At 41.0% G+C, this 23,834-nt stretch overlaps 1 protein-coding gene across 13 annotated transcripts in view; it reads left to right on the forward strand.

Moving 5' to 3' along the window:
* LOC306642727 (THO complex subunit 1-like) overlaps positions 1 to 23,834 on the forward strand; it is a 192,735-nt gene that overhangs the window by 21,977 nt on the left and 146,924 nt on the right. For 7 of the 13 annotated variants that reach the window (XR_013758608.1, XR_013758609.1, XR_013758610.1 and 4 more), the window contains exon 3: positions 10,633 to 10,761. The exons of 4 other annotated variants lie outside the window; for them this stretch is intronic. The gene's annotated coding sequence lies outside the window, so the exon portion shown is untranslated. Of the gene's footprint in view, positions 1 to 10,632; positions 10,762 to 14,379; positions 14,569 to 23,834 lie in introns of all 13 variants that reach the window. 2 more of the 13 variants (XR_013758611.1, XR_013758616.1) reach the window with 1 other exon arrangement.

Genomic DNA, 23,834 nt, shown 5'->3' on the forward strand with positions numbered 1-23,834 from the left:
ACTAAACTCTGTACATTGTTGAAACCTTAGAAATATTGACACTTCTAGGAAGCATGTGAAATTTCTTATGTATTCTTACTTTTTGATAAGACAGTGAATGGCAAATTTGACGGCATAGAAAAGGCCCTAAGGAGGTTTTTAATCAGTTAGTACGTTTTTTCAGGAAGATGTCGTATCATTTCTCCCACACAGTTAGTTTCCAGAAGCTAAGCATGAGCTAAACTGTGACCGAAAGCACAAAGTCTAGAAGAAAATTTAAAGGGCAAAGTAGATAGTGATTTTAATGCTTCAGAGCAAATTGTCAGAAATGTCCACTCCTAACTAAATCGTTCTCAAAAGTCATTAATTTCAGAAGCAGGTGATCAGATCCCCTTCACTGATTATTCACTTTATAGAAAAGGTACACACAGTTGATAACTTAGTATTGACAAGTTGTTTTCCTCATTTCATTTTTTGACCAAGATGTGAGAAATTCAAATGGAAAAGAAAGTGTTACATCAGAATAGTAATAGCAATAATAATTCTCTTGGAACTTTTAATGTCCAGATAGCAAGTGATAAGCCTTTGACAGATCATCTTATTCACAGGGTGTCAGCCACATCAGTAAATGAAAATAATGACTGTCATTAAATTAGAACAACAACAAAAAGATTAATTTTTTAAAAATTTGTTCTAGAGAGGATATTTATATCAAACAATTCATCCTTTCAGTGTTATGTGAGAAGGTATATTTCTGATAATTACTTATAAGCCATACTTGACAATGCCCTACAGTGGAAACAAGGGAGAAAGGAAGAGTTATAAATTCAGAAATATAAACAGGTTACAAATAGTACATGAAGTGTGAATATAGATTATTTTAGGTGTTGTGATTGACTTTACATTCTCAGGAAGAAAAACAGTGATGTGTAATTTAAATGAAAAATCTTGAACATCGATTGTGATTATGTGTAATGCTAAGGTACAGCTGAAAAAAAAACTTTAAGGAATTTCATTTCTCTGAGTAACATGACATAACTGAAGTTTTTCTAATGTCTAGAACCAGAAGGCTGCTGTTTTTAAAATAAAGAATAGAAAGACCTCTGCAAAGAGAAAAGGGTAAAAGTAAAATTATGAAAATTAATTAAAATAGATGACCAATGGCATAAATTCATAAAAATGCTGCTACAAATTTGTGGAGGACTGTTCAGGTGAAATGTTAGAGTATCTGTAGGGGCCAGTGGTGTTTGAAACACTTGGAGAACCTGCATTCTTCCATGTTTCCACAGCTTCTATTTTATTCTGTTTTCTTCCTGTCTTCCCTCCTCTTATCAGGTTTCTACATCTCACTGTTTCTTTTCAGTAGTTCCCTTTGTTCCTGCCCCACCTCCTCTTTCTTTCTCCCTCAAGCACCAGGAGTGGTATTGTGACCCGTGGTCTGTCATTCCTTAGGCATGTAGTGAGAACCATGTAATTTGTTGCTTGGGTTTGATTCAGACACTGAACCCAAATATGCTTGTTCCCAGGAGAAAGACAGGCACTTGCTCCCATAGACAGCACTACCCATCTCCCAGTCCCTGACACGGTGAGACCAGGCACCATTTGTGGGTGTCCCCACCTGTGTGTATCTGGATGTGCACCCAAGGAGTCCCTTGTGTTCTTTTAGTCCCCGGCACCCTCTCACCTTAGAAGTTGTAAGCTTCTCATCTGACAGGGGCAGTGACATTCCCACTACTTCCTGAATTCCCTTCTTACCTTTCCTCAGTGAGCCCGTGGATCCTGTGGATTCTCCTCAAGGCATAACTCCATTGAACCTCAAAAGGTTCCTCGTTTATTAAATTTAATACAGACTGTTCTTTCCAGTTAGAAAAGCCCATCTCACCATTAAGCCCAAATTCCAAGTCTACTTCTCCACTACTCTCAGACCTGTACCTAGGCTTCTAAAAGCAAAGCTGGTGTATAACTACAGAGACTCTCTGTCTGGTCTTATTGGGCATCTTTTCCACCATTTTGTGGAAATCCTACAAACTCACTCATTATTGCAACCTCTGTCAAAAAGCCTTTCCAAATTCTCTCTCATGTTTCACCAGTCTGGCTCTGTAGCTCACTTCTGACACTGTGATGACTTCTTCTGTTACATTTGGTGGCCTGCTTCTTGCAGCATGAAAGTGCAGACTTCTTTCTCCCTAATGGCACCACAGAGCCTAGTTATGATAACCTGGAGCATGTGAGGAACTTAATATAGGGTGTTCCTTTGAAGGCTGTGTCACATGAACAGGTTTGCTGTATATAAGTCCAGTACTGTGACCATTGTATGTAGGTGGTAATGGATAACATGTGGATGTTCTAGGATGTGTCTCTACTACTGAAATGGCCACTGGTCAAATCCCTCCCACTACTATAATGCAACTCCAAGTAGGAGTTGCCTCTTTTTCCCTTCTTGTCCTTCACTCTGTGAGGCATGAAAGAACTTCTGCACAAGCTATAGCCCCTGTCCCCAACCCTCATACCTGTCACTATCAAATTTGAGGACATCAACACAGTCCTCTGCCCTTTTCTGAAGAACCAATAGCCCACCTCTCATTTTACCCCATCTCTCTGTTCCCTTACCACCTATAAACCCTGACTCTCTCTGTCCTTCTCCCTAAACCCTTCTTCTGTGTCCTCTGAACTCAAGGTCACCACCTATAATTCTACACCTTCCAGCCTCCAGCCTTGCACATTCACCCCTGACTTTTCAGACCACTCTTCCATCATGTCTCCTAGCCTCTTGAATTTCCTCCACCTCTTCACCTCCCATCTTCCCTCATCCTCTTGCTGCTTTTCCACTAGGAAAATGAAGCCATCACAGGGGATCATTGAAATGTTCTATTTCTAGACAACTGTGTCAACTTGCCTTCAAGCCTTTGTGCCTATGAGCTGTCCTTGCTGCTGCTCATCTACATGAAGTGTCTGCCCCGGCCCAGGCCATGTCCTCTACCTGTCTGCATGCTGGGGCCCACCTTCCTGCCTCTTCTCAGACCTTGCTCATATAGGCATCTCCTTTTTCCTCCTGTATGGTCAACAAACCCCTCTCTGTTAGATCATTAGCATTTACATTCAAAGATGCTCTGACATCTCCCATCTTAATTTAAAAAAAAAAAAAATCTCTTGATGCCTGCATCCCTCCTGGCTGCTCTGCATGGAGGGCCCCTCTTTGTCTATGTTCACCTCCTCCTCCTGGCCAATTTCCCTTCTCCCTCAGCTGGTTGGCCCCTCCTCATGACTCACCCTCTCTGTGTTCACTTCCTAAGTGTCCTCATACAGGCTTATGGCTTTACACAGCATTTTCTTTTATTATGGCAATCCCAAAATTTGTCCCAAACTCAGATCTCTCCCCTAAATATCCAACTGCCTATTTAATACCTCCTTTGGATGTCAATATCTCAAACCTGAGTGGTCTGAAAACTAAATTTTTTCCCCACCCACCCTCCAAACCTGTTCCTCCAGCACTCCTGACTCTCTTCAGTCAGTGGTACCTTTGTCTGTGATGCAGCTTCTACTAAGTACAAGTGGATGTTACTCTGAAGCCCTCTACATCTAGGTCACTGACCTGTGACCCCACCATCAAAAGATACCTCAAGTTGGACCTCATCTCCCTAACTCAACAGCCACCATTATGTTCCAGCCATCCTGGGTTTGTGCTTGAGTTACTGTGATATCTTTAAAATTAATGTCCATGTTACCACACTGGACCCCCTACAGTCTGCTGTGCTACCAGGTGCCAGGGTGAACCTCTTAGGTATGAGCCAGATCACCATCATCCTCTACAGAGAATCCTCCTGTAGCTTCCATCTCAAACAGAGAAAAAGCATAATCCTTGCTGCAATCTGCAGATGTCACCCCAGCATCATATCTCACCACTTTCCCAGATATCTACAATCTATTCCTCAGTGTTTCAGCCTCATACTGCACCTGTGCCATTTTGCAAATGATTGCTATCATAATCATGTTGCAACTGTGTCACACAAAGAGAGAACTTTTAATTTTCTTGATCTGCAAAGGGAAGTGATTTAAGAGTGAGTACTAAAGAATGACAATATGGAGATTACAATGGCTGCATAAGGATATGATCACCTTTTCCCAACAGGAAAAATAAGGTGAGGGTGACGACCTCTCTTTGTCCCAAAGCAGAAGAGTCATGAACAGTTCTTCCTGAGCCTAGGTGAAATGTTGAGTAAAGATAGGCAGTTAGTCACTCAACAGAAGCAAATGTGACTATTAATAGAACACAGTCATCTGTCACTGCAGATTTGCGATGTATGGGTTATATCCTACTATTTCTTAATGTTTAAATTTTTTTAACTAAAACTTCTACACATTTCCCCAACTGTTACATTTACTAAAATAATTTAGTTACCAAAAAAGAAAGAAAAGAAAAAACATCTTCAATCATTTATTTATGTATTTAGAAAATATGTTTGGAGAACTGGTAAATGTTAACTTAGTGAGATAAATGGAATAGCTTCCAGTATGTGAACATTTGGAAGCATAAATCCCATGTTATTTTAATAAAAATGTATGCTGTCACATTGGACACAAAATCAAATTTGAAAATCATTTGAATTTTCCAGTTTCTGAATTCAAAATATTTCTTCTCTTATTTTTGATTTTTTATTCTTTTTTTTAAATCACATACCTATTTCACTTTTAGATTCTTCTTAACAATTTATTTAACATATCAGTTTCCTCCAAGATAACTATCTGGTTGTATATTTCAGTGGTTGGTTGTATATTTCAGGTGTATAACAGCCATAAAAATAATTAACATTAATACTTTCAACATCTAACTAGACAACCAGTTAAGGGATATTAATTCAAACAAAATATCATTACATCTCTTGACTTTGTCAGAAATAAAACTGATGGCCTGTGCATGTGAGCTGAGCCCATGGGTGAGCCGGGGCCAAGGGAACCTAGGCTGTGAGGCTACAGAGAAAGATCTGATTGTCATGGACCTGTGACAGTTCCATATGTGCTTGTCCTTGTGCACAACCTTTACCTTGAGCAAGTCCACAGAAAAGAAGAACTGTGTATATCATGAGCCTCAATTCAGAAACAAAGTTCACAATGATGCTGAGAGTTTTTATTGTGATCATGATGTCTTGGGTGCTGAGGAAGCAGAGACCTTTGATCAGCTGACACCAGAAGAGAGCATGGAAAGGCCTGGAAAGATTGTAAGTAAAATGGATGGTGACAATTACAGGTTTGTCACTGTGGATGAGCTCAAAGACTGGATTAAATTTGCACAAAAGTGCTGGATTTGCAAGCATGTAGAGCAACAGTGGAAGGGGCATGACCTCAATGAGGATGGCCTCATTTTCTGGGAAGAATAGAAAAATGCCACCTTTGGCTACATTTTAATGACCCAGACCCTGATGGTGGATTTAAGTGTAAAAAATGATGGTCACAGATGAGCAGAGGTTTAAGATGGCAGACAGAGATGGGGACCTTATTGCCTCAAAGGAAGAATTCACAGCTTTCCTTTTCAGTTTCTATGGGTCCACTAACTGATCCTGCCATTATCTGATCAGGGACAGAATCCCTGTGCTCTTAGAAAACTTGGTTCAACTTGATTTCATTTTTTCCCCTGTAGAACTATTTGCTAATTTTGTCAAGCACAGCTTTGTTAGGAAGTTAGGGTTAGTGTCATGAAAATCAATCAAGTAGTGAGTGTGATCTCTTTACAGAATTATTTCTAGCTTTTTATAGGCCAGTTTCCAGCTAGAAACAGCTAGAAAACTAAAGGAAGAATACAAGTGTATTCAGGGCATACATTTATTTCTGGGTGTACATCTGTTGAAATGCTCACAACATAATTATTTGCCTGTTCAAATCACTGGAAGTGCTCCATGAGGCTCCACTTTTCCAGGAATTAATCTTGATGTCACTGCAATTAAAATTCACTCCTTGTCAGCATGGTGGCACATGTCTGTAATCCCAGCAACTTGGGAGGCTGAGGCAAGAAGATTTCAAGTTTGAGCCCAGCCTCAGCAACTTAGAAAAATCTTGTCTTTAAAAAAAAATTTTTGTTAATTTTTTCTATTGTTACTTTTGTTTCACTTTCATTGATTTCAGCTCTGATTTTAACTATTTCCTGTCTTCTACTACTTTTGGTGTTGGTCTGTTCTTCTTTTTCTAGGGCTTTAAGCTGTAGTGTTAAGTCATTTATTTGTTGATGTTTTTCTTCTTTTATTGAATATGCTCCCTGAAATAAATCTTCCTCTAAGTACCGCTTTCCTAGTGTCCCAGAGATTTTGATATGATGTGTCTTTGTTCTCGTTTATTTCTAAGAATTTTTTATTTCCCTCCTGATGTCTTCTGTTATCCATTCATCATATAGTAGCATATTATTTAATCTCCAGCTGTTGGAGTGGTTTCTGTTTTTATACATAAGTGATGAATCTTCAGAAAGAGAAGTTAAGAAAACTACCCCATTCACAATAGCTTTGAAAAAAATAAAATACGTGGGAATCAATCTAACAAAGGAGGTGAAACACCTCTACAATGAGAACTACAGAACACTTAAGAAAGAAATTAAAGAAAACCTTAGAAGATGGAAAAATCTCCCATGTTCTTGGATAGGCAGAATTAATATTGTCAAAGCGGCCATACTACCAAAAGTGCTATACAGATTCAGTGCAATTCCAATGAAAATCCCAATGATGTACCTTACAGAAATAGAACAAGAAATCATGAAATTCATCTGGAAGAATAAGAAACCCAGAATAGCTAAAACAATTCTTAGAAGGAAGAGCGAAGCAGGGGGTATCATAATACCAGATCTTCAACTATTACTACAAAGCAATAGTACCAAAACCAGCATGGTATTGGCACCAAAATAGACAGGTAGATCAATGGTACAGAATAGAGGACAAAGACACAAACCCAAATAAATACAGTTTGTCATACTAGACAAAGGTGCCAAAAATATGCAATGGAGAAAAGATAGCCTCTTCAACAAATGTTGCTGAGAAAACTGGAAATCCATATGCAGCAGAATGAAACTAAACCTCTATCTCTCACCCTGCACAAAACTCAACTCAAAATGGATCGAGGACCTCAGAATCAGACCAGAGACCCTTCATCTTATAGAAGAAAAAGTAGGTCCAAATCTTCAACATGTCGGCCCAGGATCAGACTTCCTTAACAGGACTCCCATAGCACAAGAAATAAAACCAAGAATCAACAACTGGGATAGATTCAAACTAAAAAGCTTTCTCTCAGCAAAGGAAACTGTCAGCAATGTGAAGAGAGAGCCCACAGAGTGGGAGAAAATCTTTGCCACTCATACATCAGATAGAGCACTAATCTCAAAAAACTCTACACCAAGAAAACAAATAATCCAATCAACAAATGGACTAAGGAAATGAACACAGAAGATCTACAAGCAATCAACACACATGAAAAAATGTTCCACATCTCTAGTAATAAGAGAAATGCAAATCAAAACTACCCTAAGATTCCATCTCACCCCAATTAGAATGCCTATTATCAAGAATACAAGCAATAACAGGTGTTGGTGAGGATGTGGGTAAAAGGTATACTCATACATTACTGGTGGGGTTGCAAATTAGTGCAGCCAATCTGGAAAGCAGAGTGGAGATTCTCCAGAAAGCTTGGAATGGAACCACCATTTGACCTAGCTATCTGACTCATTGGCCTATACCCAAAGGACTTAAAATCAGCATACTACAAAGATACAGCCACATTAATCTTCATATCAACTCAATTCACAATAGCCAGATTGTGGAATCACCCTAGATACCCTTCAATTGATGAATGGATAAAGAAACTGTGTATATATATATATATATGAATTTTTTTATTTCCCTCCTGATGTCCTGATATATATACAATGGAATATTACTTCAGCCATAAAGAATAAAAAAATTATGGCATTTTCTGGCAAGTGGATGAAATTGGAGAATATCATGCTAAGTGAGATAAGCCAGTCTCAAAAAAACAAAGGACGAAGGATCTCGCTGATAAGTGGATTATGATCCATAATGGGGGGTGAGGGGGCAATAATGGAGGAAGGAGGGACTGTATAGGGGGGTGGAACGGGTGGGGGCAATGGAAAAAATAACAGAATGAATCAAACAACGTTACCCTATGTAAATGTATGATTACTCAAATGGTATGCCTTTCCTCCATGTACAGAGAAACAACATGTATCCCATTTGTTTACAATAAAAATAAATAAAAATAATAAACGGCCAAATATAACTCAGTGGTAGAGAATCCTGGGTCCAATTCCTGGTATTAAAAAAAAATTTACTCCTTTCCAATCATGTCATCAAAAGTGCATTTAACAAGAGGTATGATCATTGAATGGGAATTTCCTTAAGGAACCCTAAGATCAAATGAAGAAATTATTTAGATCATCTTATATGAAAGCTTAAAACCTACCAATATAGTGGGGATTTCCCGTTTTTCTCTTTTGGATGATAGTTAAATAGCAGTATTAGTTACAAGCTTGGTTGCAGTGTTCTTATCTTGTGGGCTGGTTTCTGAAAACCAGGTGTTGCTGACTTTACCAGGGATCCTCATACCTCAGAATGCAAACCACTCACTACTAGGTTGGTGTTCACCCTAGAGCTTGAGCTCAGATGCAAGGGTAGGAGACCTTACAGATAGAGGAGTCTGAGGACCATTGCTCACTCTTCCTGCCTTTGACCATCACACCCGATTCCCTCATTTCCTCCTCCTCTGCTGCCAAAAACACCAAAAAAGGTTTATCCTGGATCAGCAGGTGTTCTATTGTTATCAAAGATAAGAACCCTATAGAAGGGCTGAAGAAACCACCCTCTTGCCAACTCCAATTTACCCATATTTTACGTAATGATTTTAGTCCATTTCTTATTGATGGACCTCTTCTGAGAAGAACTATTGTATTCCAAATCTTTAACCCTCATGTTACTAAGATAAATAAACACACACACATAAAACCTTTATTATTTCCTGTATCTCTGGATAATACATTCAAGTGGTGCTGGGTGATGATTATGTCTGAAACTAGGTATATGCTTTTGTCTTCCACAATCCTGTTGAGGTGGGCTGCTTGGTAACTTCACCCCTTTGCATCAAGCTCTTGATAGAGGATCCACTCTTTACATTTAACCCCAGTATAGGATAATGAACATTCTCCACCTCCAGATTCCCCTGTTTTATTAAGACAAGAGCTAATAAGAAATGCCACCACCCTAGCTTAAATAGGGCACCTCATGATCTGTATGAGCCTCAAGGTTCATTAGTTGCAGAGAGCACAGGCGTGACATGAAAGTCATGCACTTAGCAAACCAAAATCTGCTAGGATGGCAGCTTTTGGATGTGGGGACTTGCCAGCAAGCATTGTACTCTCATCTCTGTGAACCCCTTGAAGTTTTTTGTGGGTTTGGTTTTTTGGGGTATTTGTTTAAATCAAGCCTGAGGCTGGTGAATAGTAGCTGCACACCCACAGTATGTGTTCTGTGAGTGCTAGTTCTCTTAAATTTGGATATTGTTTATTTTTTATAGAATGTAAACCAAGTTTTATATTCGGTATTACAAACAGGTACCTATCTGTTTCTGAATAAAACCATTTACATTCAAACTGAGCCATAAACCCAGCTCCTGATTCAATCTTAATTGTGTTTTTACCAACAAAATTACAAAGAAAAGTCTAAGGGAGACATTTGGACATAAAATACTTTTGTCTACCTAGTATGGGTTGGCATGGTACCTCAGACACCAAGCACTGTTCCATCCTGGTCCGAAAAGGGGAAGCCCTGAAAAAATTATTTGTGTTTAGTGAACTGAACATTTCATCCCTAATATTTTCATCGTGAATTCATTTAGCAGAGGACGCGAATGTTTTGTAAAACATGGGTTTAACATTGCATCACATTATACAAACAGTGTCTTGGAAATGGGAAGCCAGGAGAGCTAAGATGTGGCTGCCACTCTTATGTCCCTGGTTATCTCATTTAAACAGATATTAAGTGTGTATCTCAGTAGTGTGATCACCAGCTGCTTCCCACTTTGTGAATAAATTGCTTAGAAGGAGTCTTTTGCATACCAGATGTGACCTAGATTTTTATTTCCAAAGGCAAGGAGAAAAAACTATTGTGTTAAAAAACGATTGCTGGTAAAATGCATGGTAAATGAACTAATCTTACTTTTATGCATGTTTGGGCTAATATGTTATGGAATTATTGCTTCATTTATGAAAAAATTGAGGAAAATATTTCAGCAAATTAAACTTAGAAATATTCCACCAAATTAAACTAAGGCTTAGGGATAGCTATTTTGTTGTTAGCAAGTATTTAAATGGTAGACAGATCAGCAAAAAAGACAGAAAATAAAAATATTTTAAAATTGTATTTGAGATGAGTCTCTGATAAAAGGGTGAGACATGGGTATGCTGTGAGTTAGTTAAACATTGAAGAACAATTTGAACAATTACAGTCCTTTCAATGCATATGAAAGCTTTTTAAAAAAATATCAAAGCTCATCTGTCTGCTGGGTTGGATAAGTCTTACTACTCTGTTAAATGCAGAAAACAAGACTTCAATGTAACATATTCATTACCTTATCCAGTCTCTCTCCTGTTTCATTTCCTTTCACCTTTAGGAGCTACCACTCCAAAACCAGTCCCAGAACCTGACAAATAGACCACATGGTTAAAATTGCTGGCGTCATAGCCAGCACCTTGCCATTCATTGTTATATCTCTTGGAGTTGTGTTCATAATGAAGAAAAGGTGAGTCCCCAGCTGTTGCCAAAAATTGTAATTATCTCTCATTGTTTGTCAGGTTGCTTCATGTGTGAAAGTATTCAGTTACTGAGTTGTCATTGATGACCAGGACACATCTGTGACTCTGTGATTGTCTACATTTTTCATTATGTAATATTCACAGCTATGGGAAAGAAATATAGAGTAAATGACTATGATTTTGTTTGAATATACAAAACATATCGTGCCAAAATAGTATAAGAATTATGTGCCTTATAATGCATAAAGCCCTGAAAATCTTAAAAGCTATTTCCCTGCTAGGGAATTAGTAGTAATTGTTACTAACATGCTAGTATATTTGAGACTTTCAAGAGTATGAGAAAGGACTTTTCCTCATTATTTTATAAGGAAGAGGAACCCACGTTATGTGGAGGCCCCATGCCAGAGTGTTTGCTCCAAAGAAAAATAGCAGAACATCAACACATATTAAGGATAAGTTAGTGTGCTAGTTAAATGTTATAACCTGGCCCTGTCTAGCTAAGGGGTCATCTGGGGAAAGAGACCAATCTATCTGGTTATAGAAAGCAATTCTTACCTTCCATATTGAACCATTTTGCTCTGTAAAGACAAGTAAAACCATACTTAGCAAAGAAATCTTCAATGTGTATAAAAATGACCAACTTAAAAATATAGAAGTTACAAAAATGATAAGATAATCTCGAAAACAGGAAATACATGGGTCTTGTTACTTTTCCTGTAGTTTAAATACAATTCCTGTCATGGAGTAGGAGTGAGGTCATGAATGGGGGTGACGGAGGAGAGGTTTCCCGGGAAGGTCATGAAAGTTGAAGGCTCGACTGGGTCCTGAAATCTTCTGGTGTCCTTTAAGCAGATAGGAACATGATCCAGATTTTATGGTAGGAAGTTGAACTGAGTGAGGAGGGGAAGTCCTCTAGTTAGAAAGACCAGTTGAGTGAAGAGATGAGGCAACCTAAGAAACAGTTGAGAGGTAAATTTTATTAGCCATTTAGAGGGAGAACAAACAATACAGAGAGAGCCTGTCTCCTGGGGTGGGCAAGTCAGTGGAGACAGCACCTTTCACCAAAAGGTGGAGTGGAGGAGGAACTGGAGCCCATGTGAGGAGTAAGATGGTGAGTTCAACTGTGCACATGCCAAGTTCAGGGCTCCATTAAGGGAGGTGTGCCCTGGTAGGTGGGCATGCTCCTGTGGAGGAATCTTAATTCCATAGTCCACATGCCTTCATTTTTTTCTGGAGCTGAAGCCATGGGTTCACATGAGGGAGTTATAGAGTGAGGAGCAGCATCATCAAGAATGAAGGTAAAGCCTGGGGTGATAGCAAAATAGAAGGGGTGAATTGATATCCAAATATGTGCATATGTGCTGATTTCTTCTTTCTCCATGGGTACTTTCTTCAAGTTCAGCTCCAAAATGAAGTGTGGGCCTTTGATAGCTGTTTACACCACTGGTTTAGGGTCTTTGTCATTTTATGTTCTTTATACCTTGTCATATGCGCTTTATCCTTTTTTTTCTCATTTTTCACCCTAATTTAGTTATCGCCTCTTAATATTCATTATGTAATTGCCTACATTCCTGTACATACAGAATCTTTCACTTATTTTATATCTGACAGACCAACTGCCAACTGTGAGATTGTACAGTAATTCAGAGAAAACCATTCAACGACCGAGTTGTTACAGTAAAACATTATTTTTTTCTTAGACATGTTTAATCTGCAGGTGGCCCATTCAGTGAAGATCTTTCCCAAGATACAATCTATAGGATCAACACAGTTTTACCCATGACTTAAGGGACCAGAAACAAATGCGAACAAAGAACATAGACAGAGAGAATCCTCAAACCATGGCCAACAGATGGAAATCTTTAAAACAGACTAGGTAAAGAGAAATTCTCCCCAAGTTTCCAACTCCCCCTCAACTGTGACTTCTACACCTGTGGTGCCACAGATTGATAGGGACCAGATGTTCCCCCAAAGGGGAACCAGATGTGTAGAATCAAGAATCTTGGTGTGCACACCAGGGGAGCTTACTGAATGGCCAAGGTGTCTTGAATTTACTGCATTCAGTTAACTTTTTCTCAAAGAAGACCGAGGTGGAGTAATCCTTACAGTGCAGGGAAGGAAGGCAAGAGTTCCTTGAAGCAAAGGGTGCTTTGGTAGCTGCTGGAATTCCCTTGGTCCCTCCCTTTACTTAAGGAATAGCTCCTCTTATTTGACTCAAGGCCCAGCTTTTAAATTTCCAGTTGTCAGCTTTCAAAACATTCACTACATCCTCAGCATGGAAGTGCAGTTGGATTGCCAGGCCTGCCCAAGAAAGCTGGAGCAAGAGCTGCTCTATGGTCCCACCTGGCGTACCAAATTTGTAACTGAAAACTCAGTCCTTGTCCCTGAATGCCAATCCAATACCAAGGATGTGGTTTTGAAAAAAGAAAAAAAAATTATTGCTTTGCTATCAAAGAAGAAGCACAGGGGACTCCTGTCCCAGAGCCTTTGATTCTGCCCATCAGGAAGAACAGGGGACTTTTAAAGGAACTATCCAAAGATCAGATGTCCTGACAGGTGGTCCCCGGTCACTCTGACGGTGTGTTAACATTCACTTATTAATTTGGGAGATAGTCACTTCCTAGATCCTCTGGCAGATATCGCCTTCCTGTGGAACACAGATAACTCAGGGTAATCTTGTTCCCCGTCCCCAGGTTAGGGAGTAGGAGAGGGAGAAGAGGAAAAGGAAAACATATCCCTTTTAAAATAAGCTTCAGAGCTATATTCAAAAGGTGAAGTAGACCACCGTTACAATATCACATAACACAAAGATACTAACAGTAACTATCTACTCCATGTTTATGTTATACAAAATTCCGCAAGTTGTAAAATATGATTCGCTGATCATGGGAGCAGTGCTTAGAGAGATACATGATAAAATCTTTTACCATAAATAGTTCCAATTAAAAATTTTTCCATATGAAAAGCAAAGCCAAAATCACCATTATTTTAAGAACATTAAATGAGTCTAAAACACAATAACCTCTGAAGGGTTATGGAAAACAATATTCCTGCAAAATAGCCCCTGAAGGAAAATGAAGAGAGGTGCAGCTCAGGGAAGGGAGGGGAAACTAGCCAAGAAACAAAGGACCCTGGGGAAAGGGGTGGATACTGAATGGTGGACCCTACATGATGATCCTCCCCCATGGCAAATTAGTCCTAAACAACAGCACAGCAAATACCAATGGGCAAGACTTGAGTACTCACTCCTCAGGATCTGGACTCTTTAACTCCTCAGACAAGTTTCAACCTTTTTACAACTACTGTCCTAAATTACAGTTTGAATCCATTCACTTATCCCCTGATGGTCAAAACTGCACATATGCAGCTTCCAATGATTACATTGTTGTACCCTAGAAAACCAAAATCCTCTCTGTAAATGAAGGCCATTTTCCCTTCTGGAAATGGACCTCAATGGCACCCAAGTCAGTGAAGGAATAAAGAGTTCTCTGAATCCCTTGAGGTCTGCTTCCAGTCCTTCCGTGTTTACATTTTGGTTCCCTGACTGGAAAATGTGTGTAAGGTAAAATGAACTCTTCCCCTTTCCTTTTCCCCCTCCCCCACAGTTAAATTAAACAGCTGATGAGATCTGGGGAGTGACTGTTGAGACTGACACCCTTATGGTCCTCTGTAGTTGGGAGTCCCCCAGCCACTATTTGCAATATGGCTGAATCCTCAAACTGACTGTGCACACACTACCCCATGGAAAGAGACCCTCCACAAGTTCTGAGTCCACTTTGGCTTAACAGCTACTGGTATGCAACCCATAACTGACCCCAACCCTGGGCTAGGTTTCCGCGGCCTTTGCTACACGGACAGTGCAAGGATTTGTATTGAGTTATTTGTTGGTGCTGGAGGCTTCCTTTTCTGACCCCCTTGCCACCCTCTCCCTGATCCTTCCCTTCCTGATACCTTGCAGACCTCCAGATCAGAGGCCCCTTTGCCATTTTGTTCCTGCATCCAACACCAGTATTTAAATTCTCCAGAAAGGTAAAACTCCATGTCTCATCCATCCATCAAGTCTCAAGCACATAGGCACCCTACCCTGAGACCTCTGCCTTTTGGCCCATGGGACCCTGAAGGTTCCCCCATCATTGTTGTCTGGTCTCCAGCAGATAGGTGCCCTGGCCCTGAGACCCCACGTTTTGGACTGTGGTACCCCAAGAGTCCCTCCACCATTGAAATTGGGGTGAAGACATTCCCCCACTTCTGGTGGCACTATCTAGCTCAGTGTCAGAAAGAATCCAGGGGATGCTTTGGTTTTAATTTGACGCCACAATAACCCCTTCAAATCATGGGAATCAGTCAATTCCACAGGACTCCCCTTTGGGTTGTCTCATTGGCAATTTTAAGACCCCTTATTCCCAAACTGACCTCAAAATTAAATACCTCATTAAGCTCAGCACTTGAATTTGGTCACACTAAAAATTAGGTAAACTGCACCAATGGCCCAAATATGGAAACTTTGATCAAGAAATTTTCCAAAAATTAAAAAATCATTTATTGCAAAATGGCAAATGGAGTGAAGTCCCCTACCTCAAAACCTTTCTTGTCCTTTGCTCAACCCCCCCCCATTATGAAAACCTTGTCCCATTTTGCAGACTCTCAACTCTCTTCCTCATTTACAACCCCAGAAATAGAAGATGAACCTCCTCCTTACAGATCCTGGGGTCCCATAGCCCATCAGACTGCCCTCCCCAAAATTCCAAAGCTACCCATCTATTGCCCCTCAGCAAAGTCCCACTGTCCCATAGCTGACTCCTCCCAACAAAGTTCAGGTGCCCTGCCATCAAATTCACCTCCTCAGACCCCCACACACTAGTCTCCCCTCTCCCCTGCCATCCCCTACCCATACAAGGTCTAAAAAACTCCCAGCAAAACACATGTTCCCTCTGGGAGGTGACAGGAGCTGAAGGTATGGTCTGGGTTCATGTTGACTTCTCCATGAAAGATAAGTCCCAAATAGAGGATAGATTGGGATCTTTTTCTGAAAACCCTGCTAAATATCGGAAGGAGTTCACCTGCTTGGCTCAGGCCTACCACCTTGGGCAGATGTGTACTATATAGGAACATTCACTGTGACCAATGATGAATGCACTCGATGAATGCAAGAGGTCACATGGACCTTCTACACGGCCAAAACCCTAATATCCATCCAGCAGCAGACACTGCTATCCTTACAGTTGAACCTAATTAGACTTATCAGCCTCAAGACCCCAGGGTCCGCAGACTCCAACACATGATCACTTGCCTCCTTGAAGGAATGACAAAAAATTCTCACTCTCAAATTAATTGGGAAAAAAAAAAAGGAAATTACACAGGGATCTGATGAAAATCCCACTCTAATTTTGGCCTGACTCAGTGAGGTCATCACCATGTATACAAATTTGGACATCAAGAGTCCTGGTGGCAGTCTTTTTCTTCATTTTAACTTTATCAGCGGGTCTGCACCTGACATCTGCAAGAAACTCAAGACAGAGAAGGGTGCTGCATCTCCTCAGCAGTTACTCTTAGATGCAATTTTCAAAGTTTTTAACTTTTGAAGATGAGACCAAAAAGAAGAAAGAGCAGCATCTTAAAGCTAAATATCTGCTCCTGGCCTCTGCCATCCAGAGTCCAAGGAAAACCCTTATGGCTCATGGTTCCACCACACTGCCTAACTCATGGCCCCACCAATATATCTCCCAGACCCTGCTTCCAATGTGAGCAACAGGGACGCTGGGCAAAAGCCTGCCCTAATCCTAGGAATCCCTCGAAACCCTGTTCCAAGTGTGGACAATGGGGACATTGGATGGTAGATTGTTCCCAGGGAAGACACCCCTTCCCCCGGTACAGATACCCGATTACCAGGTCCCACTCATTGAGTTGGAATGACAGGGCATGGGCTCCATAGTCCCTGCCACCTCAGATGGCACATCGAGGGTCCACCGTCCCTGGGTCACAGCCATGCAGTCTCATGTGGTCAGTAGTGGGGCAAGCCTATCATTCTTGAATGAATGGCATGGATATACTTTAAATCAAGTACCCCAATTATGGGAGTCTCAGGTACCCCTATATATCCACTTCAAACACCCCTCTTTTTGTACATTTGGATCCCTTTCATCATCCCATTCCTACAAAGGAATAACTATAAAGTTATTCCAAGTTGCCCTGTCCCCCTATTTGTTCAAGATCTCCTTCACACATTAAAAGCCTCCATTATCATTCCCACTTTAAATTCCACTACTGTCTTTTTAATAATACTGGCCCTGACCTGGTCCCCACATCCCCTAAGCCTCCCAGTTGTCCTTTACTTACTGGGATTAACACCACAGTCTGGGATACTTCTCAACCCAAAATAGCAAAACACCATTCATATGCAGCTGAGAGACCCCACCCATTATGAAACCCTCCCCCAATATCATTTAACCCCCTCAACTCTCAAAGGGTTTGAACCCATCATCTCCCATTTATTACAGTCCAGATTCCTCATATCAACCTGTGTGGGTCTCTCAGCCACATGCTGTGTGGATAAGAAAAGGGTTAACTGCTGGAGGATGATATTGGCTATAAATCAATCAGTTACCCATAAACTTATCTAATCGACAAATGAGATGGAGCATGAGAGGTCTGACCATGCCAGCTCTGGCCTCTAACAACATGCAGTAACCCAACTCTTTTATAGTCACACAGGTAAAGGGGCCCAAAAAAGGAGGGACTTCTTCCATGATGAACAGGATGAGGTGGAGTTAGGGGAGCCACATTCTTAGGGGGACTATCACAGAAGTAGACAGGGAACACTCCCACACAGCGCCACATGCTTCCTGGCAATCTGGGACATAACTCCATGGTACTCAGTTCCTAGAAGCCAGACATCTGCATCCCATGATTCAACCTAGTTTGATTCTGCTAAATAAGGATGGCTCCCCACACTAACCCACTTGCCTCATAACTCCCCCATCCTCAGAGTAAAGAAATCCAAGTCAGTTTCGACTAGTGCAGGACCTCAGAAAAATCAATGAGGCAATTTTCCCCACATACCCTGTAGTGCCCAAGCCTTACACCCTTTTATCTTATATCCCAGCCTCCACCACACATTTCTCAGTATTAGACCTGAAGGGCCCCTACTTTACTATTTCCCTCCATCCTGCCTCACATCCACTTTTCACCTTTTCCTGGCCAGACCAAGACACACATTACTTGCAGCAGTTTACCTGGACTGTTCTCCCACAGGGCTTCCAAGATAGCCCCCACTACTTTGGCCAGGCTCTCTAGCATAACCTGGCCACCCTAAATTTATCCCCTAGCCACCTTAAACAGTATGTGGATGACTTCCTGCTCTGTAGCCCTCTCTGAATACTCCTCCTGTCACGCTAGCATCCTGATTAACTCCCTGGCCTCCTGGGGTTACTGGTTTTCTCACTCTTAAGGCCCAGTTCTGAACCCCTCATATATAATATTTAGGCATCCTTTTAGGCCCCACCTCCTGCACCATACCCTCAGAAAGACTCCAGGCTTTAAAAGACATTCCCCTCCCAACCACCAAAAGGGACATGCTGTCTCTCTTAGGCCTTTTTAACTATGTTCACACCTGGGTACCAAAATTCTCCCTCTTAGCCAAATCCCTCTATGAAGCTTCCAACAGGAACCTTTCAGATCTTCTTCCATTTTCCTGTACTTTTTCCTCGACCATTTCTACTCTCCAGAATTCTCTTCTCAAATCCTCAACTCTATATTTACCAAGCCCTAACAAGCCTTTTTACCTGTTAGATTATTCCTAGGAAAAATGGAAAGAATGAACCTTTCCCCTCCTTTCATGAACCTTGTAAGACTAGGGTATAGTGGCTGGCAAAAGTCATATATTGGACTGTAAATCATCCATCATTCTGACTAACTTTGGCTTGAAGTCCACATTGTCTGAAATGAGGATGGATACTCCAGCTTTTTTGCTGAGTCCACGTGCATGGTATGTTTTTCCCCATCCTTTCACCTTTAGTCTATGGGTATCTTTTTCTATGAGGTGAGTCTCTTGTAGGCAACATATTGTTGGATCCTTCTTTTTAATCCAATCTGCCAGTCTATGTCTTTTGATTGATGAATTCAGGCCATTAACATTCAGGGTTATTATTGAGATATGATTTGGTTTCCCGGTCATATGGTTCATTTTTTAAATTTTATTTATTTATTTATTTGACACTAAAATGTTCAACTTCTCTAGTAATAAGAGAAATGCAAATCAAAACCACCCTAAGATTCCATCTCACCCCAATTAGAATGGCGATTATCAAGAATACAAGCAACAACAGGTGTTGGCGAGGATGTGGGGAGAAAGGTACACTCATACATTGCTGGTGGGGCTGCAAATTAGTGCAGCCACTCTGGAAAGAAGTGTGGAGATTCCTTAGAAAACTCGGAATGGACCCTCCATTTGACCCAGCTATCCCACTCCTTGGCCTATACCCAAAGGACTTAAAATCAGCATACTACAGAGATACAGACACATCAATGTTCATAGCTGCTCAATTCACAATAGCTAGACTGTGGAACCAACCTAGATGCCCTTCAATTGATGAGTGGATAAAGAAACTGTGGTATATATATACAATGGAATATTACTCAGCCATAAAGAATGATAAAATTATGGCATTTGCAGGCAAATGGATGAAATTGGAGAATATCATGCTAAGTGAGATTAGCCAATCTCAAAAAGCCAAAGGACAAATGATATCGCTAATAAGTGGATGATGACACATAATGGGGGGAGGGAAGGGTTAGTGTTAGGGTTAGAGTTAGGGTTAGGGAGAGGGGCAAGTATGGAGGAAGGAAGCACTGTATAGAGGAAGAAAAGGGGTGGGAGGGGTGGGGGGAAGGGAAAAAATAACAGAATGAATCAAACAACATTGCTCTATGTAAATTTATGATTACACAAATGATATGCCTTTACGCCATGTACAAACAGAAACAACATGTATCCCATTTGTTTACAATAAAAAAAAAAAAGAAAAAAAAATCATCCGCCATATTGATTAGTAATGTTTATTTAAAATATTCTCAGCTGGGGAGATAGCTCAGCAGTAGAGCATTTACCTAGCATGCACTAGGACCTGGGTTCAATGTCCAGCACTTTAAACAGCAAAATATTCTTAGCATTAGATATTTTTAATGGAAGTAAAAAAATTATTAAAATAACTTTCACTTCTCCTATTCTAGCCACATAAGTTGGCTGTAATAAATGATACAGATTCCTGCCCTAATTTGTAAAATATTCCAAGAGTTGCTAATGTCCCAAGAACTGGAGAAAGCTGCCACCAACTAATAAACTACCAAAGTAAATGTAAACACAGTGTACTTTTCATCTTCTTTCATATAATCCCAGATAACCCCATATATAACTTTATAAATATCTTATGAAGACAAGAACTTTAAAAACCTATCAATACCATTTATAATATTTAAATGCAGAAAACCCTTCTTTCAACAAGGTCACAAATCACACAAAAATTGTGGTCACACAAACAGAATGAGTGGAATGTTTAAAGTTTAGGACAACCAAAGAAGCCCCATGTAACTTTTTAAATATAATCATTTACTCAAATATACTGTAAATGGGAATGGTGATAACACAGGAAGCAAAAATATGTTTGCAAGTAAAATTTCTAGAAGATCATGAAAACAGTACCATCCCATATTGCAGATGCAAAATGAGAAACAGTTCTAATGGGGTTAAAAGTTCTCTTGGTCTTGCAAGGTGCTAACTACTTCCACTTCCTGTGTCAGAAAGTTAGTTCACAGGAGAAGCTGGTGGATCCTGCATTATGAGGACTGGTTGGCTTTCCAAATAAATTTCATCCTTTTCAGTCAGGACGTCTCAACAAGAACAAGATAACCCGAATAACCATTCAGGCCTTCAAGATCGTAGTAATGCTGATGCCACTGGCACCAGAATCATGGTACACATTGACCAGTCTTCTCCTTGCATGTTTGTGACGTCAAACACATTTACTAGGATCAAATCCATCTTCTGCCATGGATCCCCAGTTTGAGTTACTTGATTGTTGAAATCCACCCAGACAACAACCCATGGGGATGGAGGGTGGGGGCCAGACCCAGACTCCGCAGAAGGACCGCCCTGGACTTCCAGAATGCTTCCGCTACTCGGGACTCAGCTGCCAACAGTATTCCTGGCCACCTGTGTCCTCCCCGTCCTCTCTTTGAATTTGTTGGGCCACGTCAATCTTAGTCACCACACCCGGACCTGTCGGCCCCTGTGGAGCTTGGTGCAACATGTTGCAGCCCCTCCATACTCTTCAGGCCTCAGCTGCCCAGTGCACGTGCTCCCCCTACTGTGGTGGGCAGCTTTAGGCCTCTTCACCACATCGGGTGCATTGTCCTTCTTCACAATCCTGGGGGCCTGGAGGAGAGAGAAAACAGAATGTTGTGTGATAAGTAAGCAGCCTCGGGGTCACTTTTGTTTTTTAATTATTGGGACATTATGTTATATATAATACTATAATACTGGGATTCCTCCTTACCTATGTGTACATGTGCACAACAGAACAACATAAAAATTGGACAGTTTTATTCCCTAGTTCGTCCTCTTGCCCTCCCTGTTCTTCCCCTGGTGTCCAGAGTAAACATAGGACACTTCATTTTCTGACTCTGGCTTATTTTACTCAACATATGCTCTCATGTTCCATCCCACCCCTTTGCCCCACAATTAGGTCATTAGCTCTGTGTTTAGCCAGTTAGAGTGTCTTGAGGACACTTAGCCAACCCTGTGGAGAGGCCAGTGGGTAGTGGAGACCTGCCCACACCACTCAAGGGAGGACTCAGTTGACTGCAGCCTCATGAGAAAATTTGGGGCAGAACTAACCAGCTACACCACCCCTATTCCTGACGCTTAGGCAACTGTGTGAATAAACATGTTGGTTGCTTGTTGTTTGGATCTGGCATGTCCCCAAAGTCTCTTGTGTTGAAGTCCTGTCCCCAGTGCAGCAGTGTTCAGAAGTGGGGTTTTCAAAACGTGATTGAATCATGAAGGCTCCCATCTCATCAATGGATTAATCAATCCAGAGCTGAATGAACTACTGGGAGGTGGTGGCTAGAGGAAGTAGGTCACTGGGGGTGAACCCTGGAAGGTATTCCTTGTCACCTGTTCCTACTTCTCTTTCTGCTTCCTGGCAGCCATGAGCTGAGCAGCTTTCCTCTGATACGCCCCTCTGTGCTGTTTCTGCTTTGGTGCCTGCTGACTGAAATCTTATTCTAAGCAGTTAAGTTGGGCAGTAACTGGACACAAAGCAATAGATAACTAATAGAGAATGATGTTTATCTGTGAAAGGCTCTGCCCTTCCCTGTGTGTGCCCTCTGCACTCTGTCCAGGTCACTTTGAGCATTCTGAGGCACACAGCTCATAACCAAAAATGTGTCCTCTTCTCATTAATGACTCTTCCCACTTAAGGTCTCTGAGAGCTCCTGGGAGCCTGTGGCCTTCCCCTATCACCAGCCTTTCTTTCTCTACGAGCACAGAGCCTTCCCTCAGTGAATGTTTGCTTAGTAGATCTGGGTATTTGTTTCTTCCCCAGAGCCTGAAAATTATGCTTTGCTCATAGTGAGTATGTTTTGTTGATGAAGTAAACAACCTACAAAACTTATTGCCATTTCAAAATTATCACTCACCCCTTCAATACTGACATTGATCAAACATTCTTCATCTGATAATCTCTTTTAAAATTTATTTTTATTGTAAAAAAGTGGGATACATGTTTCTTTTTGTACATGAAGTAGAGGCATACCATTTTTGTAATAATACATTTACATAGGGTAATAGTTTTTGACTCTTTCTGTTTTTTTCCCTTCCCCACCACCCCTTCCACCCCTCTTTTTCCTATATATAGTCTCTCCTTCCTCCATTCTTGCCCCCCTCACACCCCCCATTATGTGTCATCATCCGCTTATCAGCGAGATCATTCATCCTTTGGCTTTTTGAGATTGGCTTATCTCACTTAGCTTGATATTCTGCAATTTCATCCATTTGCCTGCAAATGCCATAATTTTATTATCCTTTACGTCCGAGTAATATTCCATTGTATATGTATACCACAGTTTCTTTATCCATTCATCAATTAAGGGGCATCTAGGTTGGTTCCACAGTCTGGCTATTGTGAATTGAGCATCTATGAACATTGATGTGGCTGTATCTCTGTAGTATGCTGATTTTAAGTCCTTTGGGTATGGGCCAAGAAGTGGGATAGCTGGGTCCATCTGATAATCTGAGTATAAAAGTACTTTAAAATGCACACTTGTTGTCTTACAAATTAATTCTTATACTGAATTAAAAATTAGAACAACTATAGTTGGAATTCTACAACAAGAACTTTCATCTTGTCCAGGGAATTATACAAGTTTTAATATACTTTATAAGGCAGAGTCACCTAAGCAAAGTGTTTCCAAATTACAATCATCAGGAAAGATCTGGCTTCTGTTCTTTTGAGGGCAGTACAGGAGAGAAAACACGAGTGCCATTTTTAAGTCTGTCGCTGTGAGAAGCTCAAATGATGGTCATGTGTGTGTAGTGACTACAGTCATGGAAAGGGTCTAATCAACTCACTTCAGTGTCTGCTGCCTGTGTGCTGTGTGCCAGATGTTCTGACAGGTGCCGAGGTATAGAGGAGCAGATAGCGTGACAGATTCCACAGACATACTAAGCCTGCTTCCTGCCAGGCCCAGTGCTGGTGTTTGCAGAGCTCACTATGCAGTTTGAGAAACAGACATGGATGCAAAACCATCCTGAGGTCACAGCCATTTGAGTAAGGAGCCTCTTCTGTGGAACACTGAACAGTGTAACTGACTACTGAAAGAAGCACTTCCTTCAGAGGCTGACTGTGACCCCTCACATGCTCACTCAACTGACAGTTGCTGTGCCCTGGCTATCCAACACTGCGCCTGCAACACACAAAGTTGACACTCAGGGGTGGTTCAAGACAAATCTGCCCACATAGAGCCCATGGTGTAGCCAGCAAGACAATGAGTCATGTGATTGGAT

This window comes from Sciurus vulgaris (assembly GCF_902686455.1).
Source record: "Sciurus vulgaris genome assembly, chromosome: 13".
NCBI classification, from domain to species: Eukaryota; Metazoa; Chordata; class Mammalia; order Rodentia; family Sciuridae; genus Sciurus; species Sciurus vulgaris.